This window comes from Rhinolophus sinicus, linkage group LG04 (genome assembly GCF_036562045.2).
Source record: "Rhinolophus sinicus isolate RSC01 linkage group LG04, ASM3656204v1, whole genome shotgun sequence".
Classification (NCBI taxonomy): Eukaryota; Metazoa; Chordata; class Mammalia; order Chiroptera; family Rhinolophidae; genus Rhinolophus; species Rhinolophus sinicus.
Window position 1 is genome coordinate 71,335,120 of NC_133754.1, and position 13,087 is coordinate 71,348,206.

The following is a 13,087-nucleotide window of genomic DNA, read 5'->3' on the forward strand; positions in this document are numbered from 1 at the left end:
ACTCTCCCCCAATAAGAGATGTTGAAATCCTAACCCCCAGCACCCTAGAATACGACTTTATTTAGAAATAGGATTATTGCAGATATTATTACCGTGTTTTGCTGAAAATAAGACCTAGCCAGACAATCAACTCTAATGCATCTTTTGGAGCAAAAATTAATATAAGACACAGTATTCTATTATATTATACTATATTATATAGGGTTTTATGTTATAGTAAAATAAGACTGGGCCTTATATTAATTTTTGTTCCAAATGATGCATTAGAGCTGATTGTTCGGCTAGGTCTTATTTTCGGGGAAACATGGTAGTTAAGATGGGATCACATTGGAGTAAGGTGGGCCTCTGATCCAATATGACTGATGTCTTATAAGAAGTGACTGTGTGAAGATGCAGAGACATGCAGGAAGAATACCATATGATAACAAAGGCCAAGATTGGAGTTATGTAGCTCCAAACTAATGAATACTAAACATTACCAGTAAAGCACCAGAAGTCAGGAATAGAAAAGGAAGAATTCCCCTACATATTTCAGAGGGAGCAGGACTTTGCAGACAACTTGATTTCAGACGTTCAGACTTCTAGCCTCTAGAACTATGAAACATTCAATTCCTGTTGTTCTAAGCCGCCCAATTTGCAATATTTTGTTATGGCAGCCTTAGGAAATTAATGTACTCCTGTTTCAACCATGTAAATTATTTTTTAAAAAATCTAAAGAAAGTAGAAATAAAAGTAAGGAAAAAATTAAGGGTAATTAACATTAAAATAAAAATAAATGCAAAACAACAAAGAGCAGAGATAATAAAAAATAAATACCAAAAAGTAGGTTGTCACAAGGCCAATGTAGATGGACACACTGTTAGAAGTCTAATAAAAAGGAAAAGAAAGGACAAAAAAGTAGAAAAACAAAACACAAATATCTATCATTTAAAAGAGTGAAATACTATGTATAGCTTGATAATTAATTATATGAAAAAGTCTATATGTAATATTGAATATCCATTCCAGAGTTTCAAAATTCCAATATGTGAGATTTCTAAAATTTAAGACAAGGTACTTAGGAGAAACATTTAAAGAAGAACAAATGAAACCCAAGGTCAGCAGAAGAAAGGAAACAATCAAAATCAGAGCAGAACTAAATGAAATAGAGAACAAAAAGACAATAGCAAAAATTAAGGTGACAAAGAGCTGGTTATTTGAAAAGATTAACATATTGACAAACCCTTGGCTAGACTCACTAAGATAAAAAGAGAGAAGACACTAATAAAATTAGAAATGAAAAAGGGGAAGTTATAACAAATGCCACAGAAATACAAAGGCTCATCCAAGAATACTATGAAGGACTATATGCTACCAAATTCAATAACCTAGAAGAAATGGACAAGTTCTTAGAAACATATAGCCTTCCTAGGCTGAAAGACGAAGAATTGGAAAATCTCAACAGACCAATCACCAGTAATGAAATTCAATCAGTCATCCAAAACCTTCCCAAAAGCAAAAGTCTGGGACCAGATGGCTTCACTAGTGAATTCTACCAAACCTTCAAAGACGATCTAATACCAATCCTGCTCAAACTCTTCCAAAAAATTGAAGAAGAGACAGTACTCCCTAACTCATTTTATGAGGCCAACATTACCGTGATACCAAAACCTGGTAAAGACAACATAAAAAAAGAAAACTACAGACCAATATCTTTGATGAATACAGATGCAAAAATCCTAAACAAAATTCTAGCAAATCGAATACAACAATGCGTTAAAAAGATTATTCATCACGACCAAGTGGGGTTCATCCCCAGGGCACAAGGATGGTTCAACATCCGCAAATCCATCAATGTGATACATCACATAAACAAAATAAAGCACAAAAATCATATGATTATATCAACTGATGCAGAAAAAGCATTTGACAAGATACAACATCCATTTATGAGTGAAACACTTAATAAAATAGGTATAGAAGGAAAATACCTTAACATAATAAAGGCCATATATGGCAAACCCTCAGCTAATCTCATAATTTACGGTGAAAATCTGAAGCCCTATGTTCAAGAACACGACAGGGCTGTCCCCTCTAACCTCTGCTTTTCAAGGTAGTGTTGGAAGTCCTCGCCAGAGCAATCAGGCAAGAGAAAGAAATAAAAGGCATCCAAATTGGGAATGAAGAAGTTAAATTGTCACTCTTTGCAGATGACATGATGCTATACACAGAAAATCCTAAAGATTCCACCAAAAAGCTATTGGAAACAATCAACGAATACAGTCAAGTTGCTGGCTACAAAATTAAAGTACAAAAGTCCATTGCATTCCTATACACTAACAATGAAATATCAGAAAAAGAAATAAGAAAACAATTCCTTTTGCAATTGCAGCAAAATAATAAAATACCTACGAATAAACTTAAGGATGTGAAAGAACTATATGCTGAAAACTATCAGTAATTCTTAAAAGAAATTGAAGAAGACACAAAGAAATGGAAAGACATTGCATGCTCATGGATTGGAAGAATCAACATAATTAAAATGACCATATTACCCAAAGCAATATACAGATTTAATGTAATCCCCATCAAAATCCCGATGGCATTTTTTAAAGAAATGGAACAAAAATTCATCAGATTTGTTTGGAACCACAAAAGACCCCGAATAGCCAAAGCAATTTTAAGAAAAAAGAACAATGCTGGAGGTATCACACTCCTTGTCTTTAGCTTGTACTGCAGGGCAAAAATAATCAAAACAACATGGTATTGGCAAAAAAACAGACACAAAGACTTATGGAATAGAACTGAGAATTCAGAAATAAAACCACATAAATATGGACAGACAATTTTTGACAAACAAGCAAAATCATACAATGGAGAAAAGACAGCTTCTTCAATAAATGGTTCTGACAGAATTGGAAAGCCACGTGCAAAATAGTAAAACTAGACTACTATCTGTCACCATGTACCAAAATTAACTCAAAATGGATCAAAGACTTAAGTATAAGACCTGATACAATAAACAGCATAGAAGAAAACATAGGTACTAAACTTATGGACCTTAGGTTCAAAGAGCATTTCATGAATTTGACTCCAAAGGCAAGGGAAGCAAAAGTTAAAACAAATGAATGGGACTATATCAAATATAAAAGCTTCTGCACAGCAAAAGAAACCATCGACAATATAAAGATGCAACCAACTGAAGATTTTTTCAAACAGTGCCTCGGATAAGGGGCTAATATCCAAAATATACAAGGAACTCACTCAACTCAACAACAAAAGAACAAACAACCCAATTGAAAAATGGGCAGAGGACCTGAAGAGACATTTCTCCAAAGAGGACATGCAAATGGCGAATAGACATATGAAAAAAAAGCTCAACATCACTAATCATCAGAAAAATACAAATAAAAACCACAGTGAGGTATCACCTCACCCCAGTCAGAATGGCTATCATCAACAAGACAAATAGTAACAAGTGTTGGAGAGTCTGTGGAGAAAAAGGAACCCTTATACACTGTTGGGAATGCAGACTGGTGCAGCATCACCTCACCCCAGTCAGAATGGCTGTCATCAACAAAACAAACAGTAACAAGTGTTGGAGAGGCTGTGGAGAAAAAGGAACCCTTATACACTGTTAGTGGGAATGCAGACTGGTGCAACATTACCACACTATGCAAGGCAGTGTGGAGGTTCTTTAAAAAATAAGAATATAATTACCATATGACCCAGCAATCCCTCTCCTGGGTATATACCCAAAAAATCTGAAAACATTTATACATAAAGACAAATGTGCTCCAGGGTTCACTGCAGCTTTATTTATGGTGACCAAGACATGGAAACAACCAAAATGTCCTTCCATAGATGAATGGATAAAGAAGTTGTGGTATATATACACAATGGAATACTATTTGGCGGTAAGAAAAGATGAAATATGACCATTTGTGACAACATCGATGGATCTTGAGATTATAATGCTAAGCAAAATAAGTTACACGGAAAAAGCAGAGAACCATATGATTTCAATAATATGTGGTATATAAACCAAAAACAACAAAAGAATAAGACAAACAAATGAAAAACAAAAACTCATAGACACAGACAATAGTTTAGTGGTTACCAGAGGGTAAGGGGGTGGGGGGTGGGAGATGAGGGTAAGAGGGATCAAATATATGGTGATGGAAGGAGAACTGACTCTGGGTGGTGAACACACAATGGGATTTATAGATGATGTAATACAGAATTGTACACCTGAAATCTATGTAACTTTACTAACAACTGTCACTCCAATAAATTTTAATTAAAAAAAAACTTTACTTCATGTTGAACAGTAAGAGTTCCCTTTAAGTCAACAATACAACTGATACAAAAGAAATGAGGAAGACATTTGGTAAGGAAAAGATAAAACTGTTTTAATTTGCAGAAATTATGATATTCTGCTTAAAAATCAAGACAAATAACTGTAAACTAAATAGCACTATGAAGAGAGTTTAGCAAGATTACTCAATTATCGATAACAAAATTAATGCATTACTAGACACTATTTATAACCAATTTAAAAGGTAATGAAACAGAAAATGTCCCATTTACAAAGCAATACAATGTTTGGAAAGTACAAATCAATAATCAAAATTATACTTACATGAGATATTTTATGGCTAATAATGTACTAAATATAGTTGAAAATCATAAATACATTAATACTTAATCTATCAAGATTATGGACAGAGAGATGTCCTATTTTAAAAGTGTTATTTTTTTTCCTCATAAATGTATAAATTCAGTGCTATCTTAACAAGATATTTTTTATGGAATTTGACAACTGATTTTTTTTTAAGTTATGAAGAAAGAGAAAATAAATGTTAATGGGAAGTTGTCTAATAGGAGACAAAGCAGAATATATAAAACTAGAGTCACTTAAAATGTTGTTAATGTAACATAAAAGAAAACAGAACTATAGAATTGAATGGTCAGAAACAGACCTGTGTAAATATTGATTGATCATTATTATAGAGAAATACTTCAAGTTATTGGTGAAAATATAGACTATTCAATAAATTGTGATGAGGCAATTGAATGTCTAATAGAACTGTATATCTATTTGAAAACTATCCCATACTAAAACTAAAAGTAGCTGGGTCCCAACTCCCCTTTATGGCATGAGTATTTTCCTCTATTATTAATCAAAGGTTTCCATGATTTAAAGTTTAATGTAACCTTGCAAATAATAATAAAATATGATCAATTCACATTATTTAGAAGCTCATTATCCTTCAAAATAGTTCAGTAGGAAAAAATAAAAAACTTATGGATTATTTATATATCCTTCAGCTCATCTCCCAAAAGCCAAAACTTGGGAAAGCAATTTAATATGTGCTTCTGTTATTCTTTGTTTCTCAGTCTCCATTTGGGATCATTGATATTAATCCAATTTAAACCTCGACAACTGGTTGTGGGATGGTAAACAAGTATTTTACCTCATTAAGCCTCAGTTTCTTAGTAAAATTAGACTAATAACTTTATTGCCAAGGGTAAATGATATAATTTAGGTGAAGTGCTTGGCTTAAGGATCGGCAAGAAGCAAATGATCAAGAAATATTAAATATGTTTGTATTGTGTCATTATTACTAACAATTCTGCAAACAACTCTGGAATTTGGCCTAGAATGCATAAATTTGGTTTTGCCATGGCCCTCTTTTTCTTTCTTAACCATCAAATGAAGAAATTCAGTTGAATATTGAAGAACTAAGTAATTTTAAACTAAATTGTTAAGCATTAGATTTTACAGGCCGAAAAAAAAGGAAAAAGACAAAACAAAACAAAAACTGAAAATAAATGTGTAATGGATCAAAGAAGTAAATAAGAAAAAAATAAGTAAATTTTTTTTTTTAATGTGTCTATTGCTTTACATTAAGGAACACTTCCATAACAACACCAAAAATAAAAATGTTATAAAGGTCAAGATTCATATATTTGAATACACACAAATACAAAACATATTCATGACAAAAGAAGGCTGAAGCAAACATAAAAACTAACATATCACTAAGAAAATATAATTTAATATGTGGAAAAAAAGTCTCCAAAATCTGTAAAGATATCCTGCATATTTATAAGAAAAAATCATAACTTTATCCAAAATGGTCAAAGAATATGAATATGAAAAAATAATAACCTACCAATAAGCATATTAAAAGATGTGCAGCTTCACCAATCCTGAAGGAAAATTAAGATAAATTAAAGCAAAAGAAAAATTCACAAAATGTTTCTGTCTCATTGGTAAAATAATTTTATATGAATTGGAATTCTCAAACACATGGAAAAATTGCTATGCTCATTCACTGTTGGTGAAGGTCTGAATGTATAGTCTTTGGAGAGGAAATTTGAAAACATCCACTAGAATGTAAATATGTATTCCACAGGAACCAACAGTTTACTTTTCTTTATCAGATTCTGATAAAGAAATAAACTTAAAAGAGGAATGTGCAAGGCAGGTCATCACAATATTATAGTGAAAACTTGGTGAAATATTTACCAACAGGATCTGGTTAAATAAACCTCTACATAAATAAATGTTCTTTTAACAGGTAAAACACATGTAGAACTATAAGCACTGATGTGAAAAGTTCTCTAACACATTGTTAAGAGAAGGCACAATAATAAATACATTTTATATCAATTCAGTTTTACGTGAGGATGTTTTTGTGTACACACTTCTTATATGTAAGTCTACTAATAAAAGATTGGAAAGATGAATGCCGAATTATTCACAAAATCCCTCTGTCTTTTAGAGAGTAAATGTGAGTGGAGGGGGAAGAGTTGAAAAGGAATTTTCATTTTTGCCTCTGAATTTTAATTTAAAAACTTATTTTATTAGATTATAAGACAACTTTAAAGAAAGTGGTAATATGGGTAAGTGATTTAAAATTATATTTCTAACATGATGTTTGCTTAGTACTTTAATTCACATACTTGGGCTTTTTGTCAGCTTAGAGATTTTTAACCCGACATGAGAATTAATATACAAATAATTAAGAAGAAATTGTTTGATTAGAGTATGAACCCCTCCCATTCTTTACTATAATGTGAATGTGCACAGACTATCAGAGAACCTAACCAAGTCCACTTGTTTATTTAATGCCAATTCCCAGCCCTGAACATGCATAAGCAGAGATGTAAAGTAATAGAAAATAAACCCCATGTAAAAGGCATTAGAAATTACAGTTTTAGGGTGTTTTTTTAACACAGCATTTTATATCCCAGATATCTGGTGGCTTTTCAGTTTCAGCTTCTCTGTATTTCTAAAAACTGAAATGCATTTAGCTTACCTGGATTTCAGTTCAATCACTTATATATGCCTAGCGTCCTTTATTCTCCCCATTGCAGAAAGTCGCTGCTCACTAATGAGCAACAGCTATGCACATGAAATTAAAGAAGTCATTCATTAGAGTTAGATAAGTAACGCAACCAATGAAACTAATGAAAAAAAAAAGATTTTTTTTAATCTGCCGGTAAATTATTTGATATGCCAAACTCAATTATAAAGCTTAGTGAAAGTGAATTTGAAGAGCTGATCAAAGTCAATCTGTGATTGTGTAGCATATAAATAACTCAAAGGAGAATGTTCCCTTTCAGAACATTTCTTAAAATTCATTGGAAATTGCTAAGAATTAGTCTTCTAGGAGTAACTCAGAGCTTCTTCAGTTACAGGCAAAGGGGATTCCTATAGGCTGAGAATAAGGCTTGTTTTTTCAAGTCTCCTTTGTGCTATTAAATGGGTTTAAAAAAGAACTCTAATCACCCACCCCTCTCTGTCCCTCATTTCTCAGTCTGGCTAGCTCAATCTACCTTAAGCCCAAAATACCTCATTTTATTCCCTTCCTGTTTCTTTATGTCATTGAATGATTTGAATGGTGACTCCTAAAAAAGGATATGTTGAAATCCTAATCCCCAGTACCTCAGAATGTGACTTTCTTTGGAAATAGGGTCTTTACATTGATATTCAAGTTAAAATAAGGTCATTAGTGTGGGCCCTAACCCAATACGACTGTCTCTACACACCAATATAGGTGTCTCTATAAAAAGGAAAAATGTGGACACAGAGACTCACGCGGAGGAAAGAAGACATGAAGCCAGAGGGAGAAGATGGCCATATAATCAGAGTATACCTAGAAGCCAAAGAAGGCCAAGGATTGCCAACATACACCAGAAGGGCCAAGAAAGGATTCTCCGCTGGAGCCTGTCCTTGGTGAGACTTTGATTTCACATTTATAGCCTCCAGAATTGCGAGTCAGAATATTTTGTTTTAAGCCACCCAGTTTTTGGTACTTTTCAGTAGTCCTAGGAAACTAATACAGAAATAATCAGGGAAGCTACAGACTTCTAAGTCACACCTTAGCTAATAAGGCTCTAATCACCAGAAGACTCTCTAAATTCACAATTTTACTCCATTATTCACTCCTCTTTAAGTGCTGGAATCTTCCACTGTGTATTCCGTAATTAACGGTCCATTAGTAGCAAAATCTCTTGTACCCTAAATCTCTTCCCCAAGAGACTGTACTCAATTTTTTGATCTAACAGAAATCTGGCTCTTCTGAGGACACTGCTTCCACTGCTCCCACATCCCTTGTATGTATGTTTGAGTGTTTAGGGGAGTGATGCCCTCGTGTTCCTCCTTGCCAGGCTCAGGTCATTCTCCCTTCTGCCGACCCAAAACCTCCATTACAACTCTTTTGTCAACAGTCTCTGTTATTCACTACTTTTCATTTCTGCTGCTATGTACTCATTCTTGGGTCACTCATTCATTTTTCTGTGATCTGGCTCCTGAGTCCCTGCTTTCTGTCTGAACTCCTTCATTTTAGTATGTATCCAAGTGATCCTTCAACTAACATGGGCACCTAATTCCTTGAACTTCTCTATTCCAGTGATTTTTATCTTTGCCTGAACCCAGCAACTCCTCTCCATAATCATCCTCTAGATCTAGTTATCACCAGCATCTGGGACTTCCCTGTTAATTGCAGGCATCTCACTTACTGATCACTGCCTCCTACCTTTTCAGTTTACCTGGTCCAGTATGCCAACTCCTACACTCTTCAGTTCTACACCAGGACCACATGCCTCCCCCCATCTTTACACTTTCTGTCACCCACATGTTTCCCTCTCTGCTGCTCATATTCAGCACAAAATGCTATAGGGACAAACTCATATTTACTCCCTTATACACAATCTCAATTCTCTTGCATATCCCTTGCAGGCATAGTTACTTGGAGAAAAACACAATCTTGGTAAAATCGAATCCTTTGCCTATCTAGACTTGTACCTTGTACCTTTTCAACGAAATGTGGCTGGAGAAAAACACAAAACTGTATCACTGGTTTTACTCTGAATTCATGACTATTAATTTCAGGTAGGCCCATAAGGATTACTTCATTGCAAGCATTGTATATTTCCCTAATTCGATCACTGTTCTCTTTATTTTCTAGATGATTTTCTCATTACTCTTAGCTCTTCAATCCGTGATCATCTCTCCCTGACATATTCCTTGTAAGCTATAAACCTTGTTTCTGCTTCATTGGAAAAAACCTGAACAATCAGAAGTAAAATTCCATAGCAGGATGCCACCACATATGCCCACCTACCTGCATCTCTATATGTATTCTCTGCCTTCCTGTTTCTAGTAATTAACTATTTGTCTTCTGCCTAAAGACAGCCCCTTCAAAAAACACTAGATCCTATTTTTTTAATGCTCTACTTATGGTAACATTTTTTCCCTCCCTTCTTAATCAGTCCTACCTGTGTATTAATTTGAATTGTGTTTTTATCTTAAAAACAAAACAAAATAACAACAAAAACATATTCTTAAGTCCACTTCCCCCTACCGGTTACTGCACTATTTCTCTCTCTCCCTTCCTTCTTTCTTTCCTTTCTTCCTTTTTTCCTTCCTTCCTTCCTCTTTCTACTATGCCACTTTTCTGCTCTCCTTTACACTGGTCTATACTTACTTCATTAATTTCCTTTCTTTTCATTTTCTCTTCATCCCCCTCCAATTGTTATAAGTTGATTTGTACCCTTCTCCAAATTCATTTGTTGAAGTCTTAACTATCAGTACTTTAGAATGTGACCTTATTTGGAAAAAAGGTTGTGATAAACATAATTAGTTAAGATGAGATTGTAGAATGAACCCCTAATCTAGTATTACAAGTATCCTTATAAAAAGAAGAAGTTGGGCCCAGACACACACACACACACACACACACACACACACACACACACAGAATGCCATGTGAAGATGATGGCAGAGATCTGGTGCTGCTTTGATAACTCAGAGAACACCAAAGATTGCTATAGAAGCTAAGGGAGAGGCATATAGCCCTCAGAAGGAACCAACTCTGCCAACAACTTGATCTTGGACTTCTGGCCTCCAAAATTATAAGACAATACATTTCGATTCTTTAAGTTACTCAGTTTGTGGTACTTTGTTATGGCAACCCATACAAACTAATACATCGGTCAAGTATTTGACTTTACCACTTCAGTGCAATTGCTCTTGCTAGGTCCCTAATGACCTCCACCTTGCCAAGGCCAAACTAAATTACCAGTCCATATTTTTGCTTGACTAGTCAGCAGCATTTTGACTACCTTTGAATAATGTCTTAGGCACCACACTTGTCAAATTTTCTTTCTACCTTTTGGAGAGCTCGTTCTCTGGTCCCTTTACCTGGCTCTCTTTTTCTCCACTTCTTAAAATAGGAAACTTTCAGGGCTGAATCTGTGGTTCTCTTCCTTATTGACATGTACACCCATGGTGATCTCCTCCAATGGTATTTTAAATACCATCTACTTGTGGATGACTCTCAAATTCACATCTCCATCCTAGAACTCCTCCCTGAAATTTACACTCTCATACCTAAACTCTGATTACACTTCTACACTTGGATATTAATAGTTATCATAACCCTAATATGTCCAAATTTTAACCCTTATCTTCTCCCATGGTCCTGTGCTTACAGGTTTTGGTTTTGGTTTGTTTTCCCCTTCAGTTGATGATACTCTATCCTTTCTGTCACTTGGTCCAGGACCCTTTGAGACATGTTCAACTTCTCTGCTTTTTTTTTTTTTTTTTTTTTCCCTCACACACCCTAGAATCCTTCAGGTAATCCAACTGTATCTACTTAAAAAAATATATCTAGAATCAGACAACTTTTCATAGCCTTCCCCATTACCACCGTCATTAGAGCCATCATTACTTCCCCTGGGTTACTGCTGCAATCTCTTACACCATCTCCGTGTACATGATTACCCTATGCGGTCTAATCACAGAAGTGAGGCCAGAGTGTCCTTTGGAAATATAGATCACGGCCCTCTGCTCAAAACCCTTCAGTGACCCCTCATTCTCGCATAGGAAAAGCTAACATCCCCACAATACACTTTAGAGGACTCATCTCACCTATATTCTTCAAGCACATGTCTTGCCACCTTCTCCTTCCCTCCCTGTCCTCCAACCACACAGGCATCTTTGCTGCTCCTCAAATAAGTCAGGCACTCAGTGACCTCAGGACCTTTGCACTGACTATTTCCTTTCCTTACAGTGCCCTTTCCCTTGAAATATAATTGGCTATCTCCCTTATCATTTTTACATGCCTTTGCCCAATTGTCCTTTTTTAAGGGTTACTCAGAACATCATATTTAAAATGGAAAGTTCTACTTCATCCCAGCATATTTGAATCTTTTGATTTTGCTTTAATTTTTCCATACTAGTTATCACCTTCTAACACATTATATAATTTACTTTTTTTTTATGTTTACTATTTCTTATCTCCCACATGCCCTGCTAGGATGTAAGCTCCAACAGGGCAAGGATATTTAGGTATGCCAAGCACACTAGATGGTGTTGACTAGATAGTGTAAAACCCAGCCTACCTACTAAAGTTTCTTAAAACTCAAATAATTTATTTCAAATTTTCTTTGATTTTTAACATAAGACGCATGTCACCTGTGAATAATGGAAATTTGGTGTGTGTTTTTTTTTTCTCTTTTCAATTCTTATGTACTTAATCAATAGTACTTTTCTTTATGCACTAAGAGCAACAGAATGTGACACCACAAATCAATGAAAAATACTAGTGTAGATGCATATTTTTATATGTGAAAAAAATCCTCAAGATATATAATTTAATGAAAAAGCTTGTTACCAAGTAGTGTATAAAGTATGACTACTAAACGGTTTTTGAAAAAAAAAATTATCTGTATATATACACACACTCACATGTGTGTACATATACCCACACATACCCCTTACTGAGCATAATACTCTTAAAATCACTGTGAAGCATTTATTGTCAGATATACTTCATAGATAACAAATCTAAGTTCCAAAGTTAAATAGCTAATATGTGGAAAATGAGAATTAAAATCCTACTTTTACCCCTCCCAAGCCCCCTAAATCCTATTGCTTCAAATGTTGGAATTTGAAATTGGCTATGAAAAATTTCAGTTTCCCAGTACAAGATAGAAAATGATTTCAATGTTTTGGTTTTCATTAACATAAAGTTCACTGGAATAACTCAGTGAATTAAGGCACATGCTTCTTATTATGTTTGAGTGAATACTCATTAATACAAATCACAAGCTCTTTCTTGGAGTTAAATCTTAAGGAAACCTAGCAACTGGAAATGTAGACTATTGACTATTTCATAACTCTCCTCAGTGATAGTCCATTGATGAATTTATGAAAGATACTCAAAAGAATAAGGATGATTGTTCATTGAAACAACTTGATGGAAATGTATTATTTTTTGCAGAGTTGTCCACCAAAATCTGCTTTTCTCTCCTTGTCTAGTTAGAAAATTTAGATGAGTACAGCCTTCCTGAATAAGATTGTATTTTCCAGCTTTCGTTATGATTCTGTGTAACCATATCACTAATCTCTGGCTAATGGAATAGAATCTAAAGTGGGCTCTGCAACTTCTGCGGTGGGTCTTTAAAGGGAATGGATATAACTTCTCTGTGCTTTTCCTCTTTCCTGTTTGATAGAGTCTGAATACATGTATACTTGTTGTTCCTAGAGAAATCCTCTCGAACAAGGTAAAAATTCTGGCTCTCTGATCCT

The 13,087-nt window shown here is 34.5% G+C and overlaps 1 long non-coding RNA gene across 3 annotated transcripts in view; it reads left to right on the plus strand.

The window, feature by feature from the left end:
- LOC141571304 (uncharacterized) overlaps positions 1-13,087 on the plus strand; it is an 88,044-nt gene that overhangs the window by 55,403 nt on the left and 19,554 nt on the right. For all 3 annotated transcript variants that reach the window (XR_012496066.1, XR_012496065.1, XR_012496067.1), the window contains one exon: positions 8,049-8,227. This is a non-coding gene — a long non-coding RNA (uncharacterized LOC141571304). The remainder of the gene's footprint in view (positions 1-8,048; positions 8,228-13,087) is intronic.